This window comes from Numenius arquata, unplaced genomic scaffold, assembly GCF_964106895.1.
Source record: "Numenius arquata unplaced genomic scaffold, bNumArq3.hap1.1 HAP1_SCAFFOLD_1533, whole genome shotgun sequence".
Classification (NCBI taxonomy): Eukaryota; Metazoa; Chordata; class Aves; order Charadriiformes; family Scolopacidae; genus Numenius; species Numenius arquata.
In genome coordinates, this window is record NW_027414029.1 from 7,501 (window position 1) to 15,584 (window position 8,084).

Here is an 8,084-nt window from a genome sequence, read left to right on the forward strand (position 1 = left end):
TTGCGCTCAGCAGCTTTCTCTCCCGCCGGCTTCGCTGGCGCGCGCCGCGCCCCTCGGACTCCCGCTCGCGCGAGACGGTACACGCGTGGGCGCGCGCCGCCGGCTCCGCGCGGCCGGCGGCCGGCCGGGGCTGACCCGCCCCCGAAGCCGGCCCGGGGGACGCGAGAGGGACTCGCTCCCCCACCCTCGCCGCTGCCGCGGGACGTGACGGACGTGCTAGAGGAGACGGCGACCCGCCGAGGCGGGCGCGACCCGGACCGCGAGGCCCCTTCGCCGGGGCGGCTCGCTCCGCAGCGAGCGGCGGGGCGGCGCGCGAGGAGCCAAGCGCCACGGCGGCGGCAGCGACGGCGGGGAGACGCCTCCCCGGCCGCCCGCGGCGCGCCTCTCTCGCCCTACGATCCTCGCTTGGCTCGGCCGCCCCCGCCGCCCGAGCGCTGCTCGCGGCCGGCACCCGCGGGGCACCCGGGCCGGCGCGCCGGCGCCTGGCGCGTTTTAGGACACCTGAGAACTCGCGGCACCGCGCGGCTGTCACAAAGCTGGGGTCGGCCGTAGCCCGGGGAAACCCGACCGGCGGGGCGCGGGGGGGACGACGCGGGGCGGCCGGGCGAGGCGCGCGCCCCGCCGCCGACATCACCGCCGCCGCGGCCCCCCCTTCGCTCGCTCGCTCGCGGGAGAAAGGACTACGCCTCGTACGCGACGGGAAGCGAATTGGAAAGGAGACCACCCTGCCTGAACACCGGACACCCCCGTGGCTCCCTATTACGGAGAGCACGGAAGAGCCGGCCCGCCGAGGGCCCTCTCCGACGCGACCCGAAAGGCCTCATCGATCGGTAACGGGGGAAAGGGGGAGAGGAGAGCGAAGGAAGCCGAGGCCACGCGGCCACGGTCTCGAGCCAGCCGACGGCCACGCGCGACCGCCGCCGCCCGGGGGGCGGACGGCAAGACGCGGGGCCCTGCGTGCGAGCGAGAAGGCAACGTCCGCGAGAGGTGCTCCGACGGCCTGAACACCGGCAGAACCGGCCCGCCGCGGAGCCTCTCCGACGCGCCCGGGGTGAACGCCTCAGCGGGCGCTGCCTGCGGGTCTGGATCAGTGAAACGAGCGGGGGGTGCCGCCACCCCCCCGGCTCCGCACGATTCCCTTCAGCGACAGCGACAGGACCGACCGGGGCGAAGCCGCGGCAGGCTTGACTCCCCCGGTCGCCTTTCAGCGTTCCAGAGTGCCGGACGACCGCCGCCGGCCGCCGGTCTTGCCCCTCCCCGCGGGCAGTCGCTTACCCCGGGGAAGGAGAGCAAAGGGTACAGAGAAAAAAACAGCGGAAACGGAAAAAAAACCGGTAAAAGCAAAACTCGGACACCGAAAAAAAGCTGCGAGAGCCCTGCGGACCCTCGCTCCGAGCCCTCCGGGAACGAGGGAAGCCAGGGCGGGCCAGACTCCACGGGCCCCCCCACGTACGGCCCGTGCCGGAGGAAAGGGCGAGGCGACGCCGCCTCGCCCGCCGACACCCTCCTCACCGGCACCTCGGGGAACGGAAGAACGAACCGCCGCCGGCTCGGGAACCCTCCGCTCTCTGCCCTCCCGCCGCGGCGGGCTCCGGCTTAGGGCCGGAGGGAAAAAGGACGAGGCGACGCCGCCTCGCCCGCCGGCAACCCTCTCTCCTTCCTCGGCGGCACCCCTGCTCCGGGACGGAGGAACGAGCCGACGCCGGCTCGGGAACCCTCCGCCCGCCGCCCCCCCCGGGCTGGCCGGCCACCGGCACCGGCCACCCGCGCTCTCCCCCGCGCCGCGGCGGGCTCCGGCTTAGGGCCGGAGGGAAAAAGGACGAGGCGACGCCGCCTCGCCCGCCGGCAACCCTCTCTCCTTCCTCGGCGGCACCCCTGCTCCGGGACGGAGGAACGAGCCGACGCCGGCTCGGGAACCCTCCGCCCGCCGCCCCCCCCGGGCTGGCCGGCCACCGGCACCGGCCACCCGCGCTCTCCCCCGCGCCGCGGCGGGCTCCGGCTTAGGGCCGGAGGGAAAAAGGACGAGGCGACGCCGCCTCGCCCGCCGGCAACCCTCTCTCCTTCCTCGGCGGCACCCCTGCTCCGGGACGGAGGAACGAGCCGACGCCGGCTCGGGAACCCTCCGCCCGCCGCCCCCCCCGGGCTGGCCGGCCACCGGCACCGGCCACCCGCGCTCTCCCCCGCGCCGCGGCGGGCTCCGGCTTAGGGCCGGAGGGAAAAAGGACGAGGCGACGCCGCCTCGCCCGCCGGCAACCCTCTCTCCTTCCTCGGCGGCACCCCTGCTCCGGGACGGAGGAACGAGCCGACGCCGGCTCGGGAACCCTCCGCCCGCCGCCCCCCCCGGGCTGGCCGGCCACCGGCACCGGCCACCCGCGCTCTCCCCCGCGCCGCGGCGGGCTCCGGCTTAGGGCCGGAGGGAAAAAGGACGAGGCGACGCCGCCTCGCCCGCCGGCAACCCTCTCTCCTTCCTCGGCGGCACCCCTGCTCCGGGACGGAGGAACGAGCCGACGCCGGCTCGGGAACCCTCCGCCCGCCGCCCCCCCCGGGCTGGCCGGCCACCGGCACCGGCCACCCGCGCTCTCCCCCGCGCCGCGGCGGGCTCCGGCTTAGGGCCGGAGGGAAAAAGGACGAGGCGACGCCGCCTCGCCCGCCGGCAACCCTCTCTCCTCCTCGGCGGCACCCCTGCTCCGGGACGGAGGAACGAGCCGACGCCGGCTCGGGAACCCTCCGCCCGCCGCCCCCCCCGGGCTGGCCGGCCACCGGCACCGGCCACCCGCGCTCTCCCCCGCGCCGCGGCGGGCTCCGGCTTAGGGCCGGAGGGAAAAAGGACGAGGCGACGCCGCCTCGCCCGCCGGCAACCCTCTCTCCTCCTCGGCGGCACCCCTGCTCCGGGACGGAGGAACGAGCCGGCGCCGGCTCGGGAACCCTCCGCCCGCCGCCCCCCCCGGGCCGGCCGGCCACCGGCACCGGCCACCCGCGCTCTCCCCCGCGCCGCGGCGGGCTCCGGCTTAGGGCCGGAGGGAAAAAGGACGAGGCGACGCCGCCTCGCCCGCCGGCAACCCTCTCTCCTCCTCGGCGGCACCCCTGCTCCGGGACGGAGGAACGAGCCGACGCCGGCTCGGGAACCCTCCGCCCGCCGCCCCCCCCGGGCCGGCCGGCCACCGGCACCGGCCACCCGCGCTCTCCCCCGCGCCGCGGCGGGCTCCGGCTTAGGGCCGGAGGGAAAAAGGACGAGGCGACGCCGCCTCGCCCGCCGGCAACCCTCTCTCCTCCTCGGCGGCACCCCTGCTCCGGGACGGAGGAACGAGCCGACGCCGGCTCGGGAACCCTCCGCCCGCCGCCCCCCCCGGGCCGGCCGGCCACCGGCACCGGCCACCCGCGCTCTCCCCCGCGCCGCGGCGGGCTCCGGCTTAGGGCCGGAGGGAAAAAGGACGAGGCGACGCCGCCTCGCCCGCCGGCAACCCTCTCTCCTCCTCGGCGGCACCCCTGCTCCGGGACGGAGGAACGAGCCGACGCCGGCTCGGGAACCCTCCGCCCGCCGCCCCCCCCGGGCTGGCCGGCCACCGGCACCGGCCACCCGCGCTCTCCCCCGCGCCGCGGCGGGCTCCAGCTTAGGGCCGGAGAAAAAGGGTGAGGCGCCGCTCTCCTCACCCAGCCCATCATCGGGGGCCCTCCGGAGCCGAGGAAAGCCGCGGCAGGCTCTCCACTCCCCGGCCGAATCCTGCGGCACATGCCGCCAGGATTCCCTGTCCTCATCGGGTCCCCCTCCGGGACCGGGGAAGGTGCCCCGTCTTCCCCGGCCGTACGCGTTCGAGTGCCGGCCACTGCCAACTGCCGGTCTTTGTCCTTCCCTCCCCCGCGGGATCCAGCGCTCCACTTCGCCGGGAGACCCGCGGGCGCCACCTCCGCCTCGCTAGCTCCCCTCCGGAGCCTAGCTGCTATGCCGTTCCCCTAATATGGAGATACGGTTCATCGCTCCCGGACAGCGGCAAGAACGTAGGCTCTGCCCACCGGGGAGGAGCGCCAACCACGCCGACTTTTACGATGACGTAACTGGAGGCAGCGTAAAACAGCGACCCCTTCGGCTGCTGGAAGTAGCGCTGGGGACAAAAGGTCTACCCGCCACCCCGGAACAGCGCCTAAGTCCCGCCGGAGCGAGGTAGACCTGGCGACCGGCTGCCGAGGCGGGTCAAGCGGACAGCCCTGCCGGTCCCGGAGGCGGGTAGACCTGGACGCCCGGACCGGAGGCGGGTAGACCAGCGCGCCCAAGTGCCGCCGGAGCGAGGTAGACCTGGCGACCGGCTGCCGAGGCGGGTCAAGCGGACAGCCCTGCCGGTCCCGGAGGCGGGTAGACCTGGACGCCCGGACCGGAGGCGGGTAGACCTGGACGCCCAAGTGCCGCCGGAGCGAGGTAGACCTGGCGACCGGCTGCCGAGGCGGGTCAAGCGGACAGCCCTGCCGGTCCCGGAGGCGGGTAGACCTGGACGCCCGGACCGGAGGCGGGTAGACCTGGACGCCCAAGTGCCGCCGGAGCGAGGTAGACCTGGCGACCGGCTGCCGAGGCGGGTCAAGCGGACAGCCCTGCCGGTCCCGGAGGCGGGTAGACCTGGACGCCCGGACCGGAGGAGGGTAGACCAGCGCGCCCAAGTGCCGCCGGAGCGAGGTAGACCTGGCGACCGGCTGCCGAGGCGGGTCAAGCGGACAGCCCTGCCGGTCCCGGAGGCGGGTAGACCTGGACGCCCGGACCGGAGGAGGGTAGACCAGCGCGCCCAAGTGCCGCCGGAGCGAGGTAGACCTGGCGACCGGCTGCCGAGGCGGGTCAAGCGGACAGCCCTGCCGGTCCCGGAGGCGGGTAGACCTGGACGCCCGGACCGGAGGCGGGTAGACCTGGACGCCCAAGTGCCGCCGGAGCGAGGTAGACCTGGCGACCGGCTGCCGAGGCGGGTCAAGCGGACAGCCCTGCCGGTCCCGGAGGCGGGTAGACCTGGCAGCCCGGACCGGAGGCGGGTAGACCTGGACGCCCGGACCGGTCCCGGAGGTGGGTAGACCTGGCAGCCGGCTGCCGAGGCGGGTAGACCTGGCAGCCCGGACCGGTCCCGGAGGCGGGTAGACCTGGCAGCCCCGACCGGAGGCGGGTAGACCTGGCATCCCCGACCGGAGGCGGGTAGACCTGGCAGCCCGGACCGGAGCAGGGTAGACCTGGCCGACCGGTCCCGGAGGCGGGTAGACCTGGCAGCCGGCTGCCGAGGCGGGTAGACCTGGCAGTCCGGACCGGAGGCGGGTAGACCTGGCAGCCGGCTGCCGAGGCGGGTAGACCTGGCAGCCCGGACCGGAGGCGGGTAGACTTGGCAGCCCGGACCGGTCCCGGAGGCGGGTAGACCTGGCAGCCGGCTGCCGAGGCGGGTAGACCTGGCACCCCGGACCGGAGGCGGGTAGACCTGGACGCCCGGACCGGAGGCGGGTAGACCTGGCCGACCGGTCCCGGAGGTGGGTAGACCTGGCAGCCCGGACCGGAGGCGGGTAGACCTGGACGCCCGGACCGGAGCAGGGTAGACCTGGCCGACCGGTCCCGGAGGCGGGTAGACCTGGCAGCCGGCTGCCGAGGCGGGTAGACCTGGCAGCCCGGACCGGTCCCGGAGGCGGGTAGACCTGGCAGCCCGGACCGGTCCCGGAGGCGGGTAGACCTGGCAGCCCGGACCGGAGGCGGGTAGACCTGGACGCCCGGACCGGTCCCGGAGGTGGGTAGACCTGGCAGCCGGCTGCCGAGGCGGGTAGACCTGGCAGCCCGGACCGGTCCCGGCGGCGGGTAGACCTGGCAGCCCGGACCGGTCCCGGAGGTGGGTAGACCTGGCAGCCGGCTGCCGAGGCGGGTAGACCTGGACGCCCGGACCGGTCCCGGAGGTGAGTAGACCTGGCAGCCGGCTGCCGAGGCGGGTAGACCCACCCGGACCGGGACGGCGCGGCTGCCGTATCCCGGTTCTCCCAGGGTGGAAGGATTACGGGGGGGGCGGGTGGGGGGGGGATTATTTATACCGTGTGGGTTTTTTTTTTCCTTAACTATCGTTCTCGCCCTCGTCCCCCGATTTAAAGAGTCAAGCGTTTCCGGTACTGGGTACGCCCTGATGGGGATACAGCAGACCGAGCTGGGGGGGGGGGATGTTCGATTTTTTTTTTTTTTGGCTCTTTAATTTTCTCCCCCCTTCGCCTATTTCAAGATTCGGGCGTCTCTAATACAGGGGCAACCCTCACCCGGATCTCCCGGAGCGGCGGGGAGAGGGGGGAAGAGGAGGGGCGCGGAACAGTTGTGATTTTTTTTTTTTTTAATAGTCGTTATTGTTGCTCTTATTACTATTACTGTTACGGTCGGTTTATTGCTCCTTATGATGATGAATTACCAGTTGTTAAATAATAATCTGTTTATTTTCCCCGACGCCGCTGCTGGCGGCAAGTCTGCCTGAGCAGACTCTGGACGCCTATTTCGCTCCCCGGCCGCCGGGATCGGCGAGAGCCGGCGGCCCCCGCCGCGAGCCGCCCGGCGCCCCGCCGCGACGCGAGCTCGCCGGCCGCCGGCGGACTCGGCGACCGGCGGCCCCGATCCGGCGGCGGGTGCCGGCGCCGCCGGGCGCTCGCCGGCTTTCGCCTCTCGCGGTGGGCTTTTCCGTTCCGCTCGGTTTTGGCTCGGGGGGCTGCGAGGGGGGGCGTGGGGGGGCTGAGGGCGTTGGGGGGGCTGCGCGTGTGGGCGCGCGCGGTGGGGCGGGGGTGCCGGGGCGGGTGCTTTTCCCCCGCCGCTTTGCCTCCCCGGCCGCCGGGGTCGGCGAGAGCCGGCGGCCCCCGCCGCGAGCCGCCCGGCGCCCCGCCGCGACGCGAGCTCGCCGGCCGCCGGCGGACTCGGGGACCGGCGGCCCCGATCCGGCGGCGGGTGCCGGCGCCGCCGGGCGCTCGCCGGCTTTCGCCTCTCGCGGTGGGCTTTTCCGTTCCGCTCGGTTTTGGCTCGGGGGGCTGCGAGGGGGGGCGTGGGGGGGCTGAGGGCGTTGGGGGGGCTGCGCGTGTGGGCGCGCGCGGTGGGGCGGGGGTGCCGGGGCGGGTGCTTTTCCCCCCGCCGCTTTGCCTCCCCGGCCGCCGGGGTCGGCGAGAGCCGGCGGCCCCCGCCGCGAGCCGCCCGGCGCCCCGCCGCGACGCGAGCTCGCCGGCCGCCGGCGGACTCGGGGACCGGCGGCCCCGATCCGGCGGCGGGTGCCGGCGCCGCCGGGCGCTCGCCGGCTTTCGCCTCTCGCGGTGGGCTTTTCCGTTCCGCTCGGTTTTGGCTCGGGGGGCTGCGAGGGGGGGCGTGGGGGGGCTGAGGGCGTTGGGGGGGCTGCGCGTGTGGGCGCGCGCGGTGGGGCGGGGGTGCCGGGGCGGGTGCTTTTCCCCCGCCGCTTTGCCTCCCCGGCCGCCGGGGTCGGCGAGAGCCGGCGGCCCCCGCCGCGAGCCGCCCGGCGCCCCGCCGCGACGCGAGCTCGCCGGCCGCCGGCGGACTCGGGGACCGGCGGCCCCGATCCGGCGGCGGGTGCCGGCGCCGCCGGGCGCTCGCCGGCTTTCGCCTCTCGCGGTGGGCTTTTCCGTTCCGCTCGGTTTTGGCTCGGGGGGCTGCGAGGGGGGGCGTGGGGGGGCTGAGGGCGTTGGGGGGGCTGCGCGTGTGGGCGCGCGCGGTGGGGCGGGGGTGCCGGGGCGGGTGCTTTTCCCCCGCCGCTTTGCCTCCCCGGCCGCCGGGGTCGGCGAGAGCCGGCGGCCCCCGCCGCGAGCCGCCCGGCGCCCCGCCGCGACGCGAGCTCGCCGGCCGCCGGCGGACTCGGGGACCGGCGGCCCCGATCCGGCGGCGGGTGCCGGCGCCGCCGGGCGCTCGCCGGCTTTCGCCTCTCGCGGTGGGCTTTTCCGTTCCGCTCGGTTTTGGCTCGGGGGGCTGCGAGGGGGGGCGTGGGGGGGCTGAGGGCGTTGGGGGGGCTGCGCGTGTGGGCGCGCGCGGTGGGGCGGGGGTGCCGGGGCGGGTGCTTTTCCCCCCGCCGCTTTGCCTCCCCGGCCGCCGGGGTCGGCGAGAGCCGGCGGCC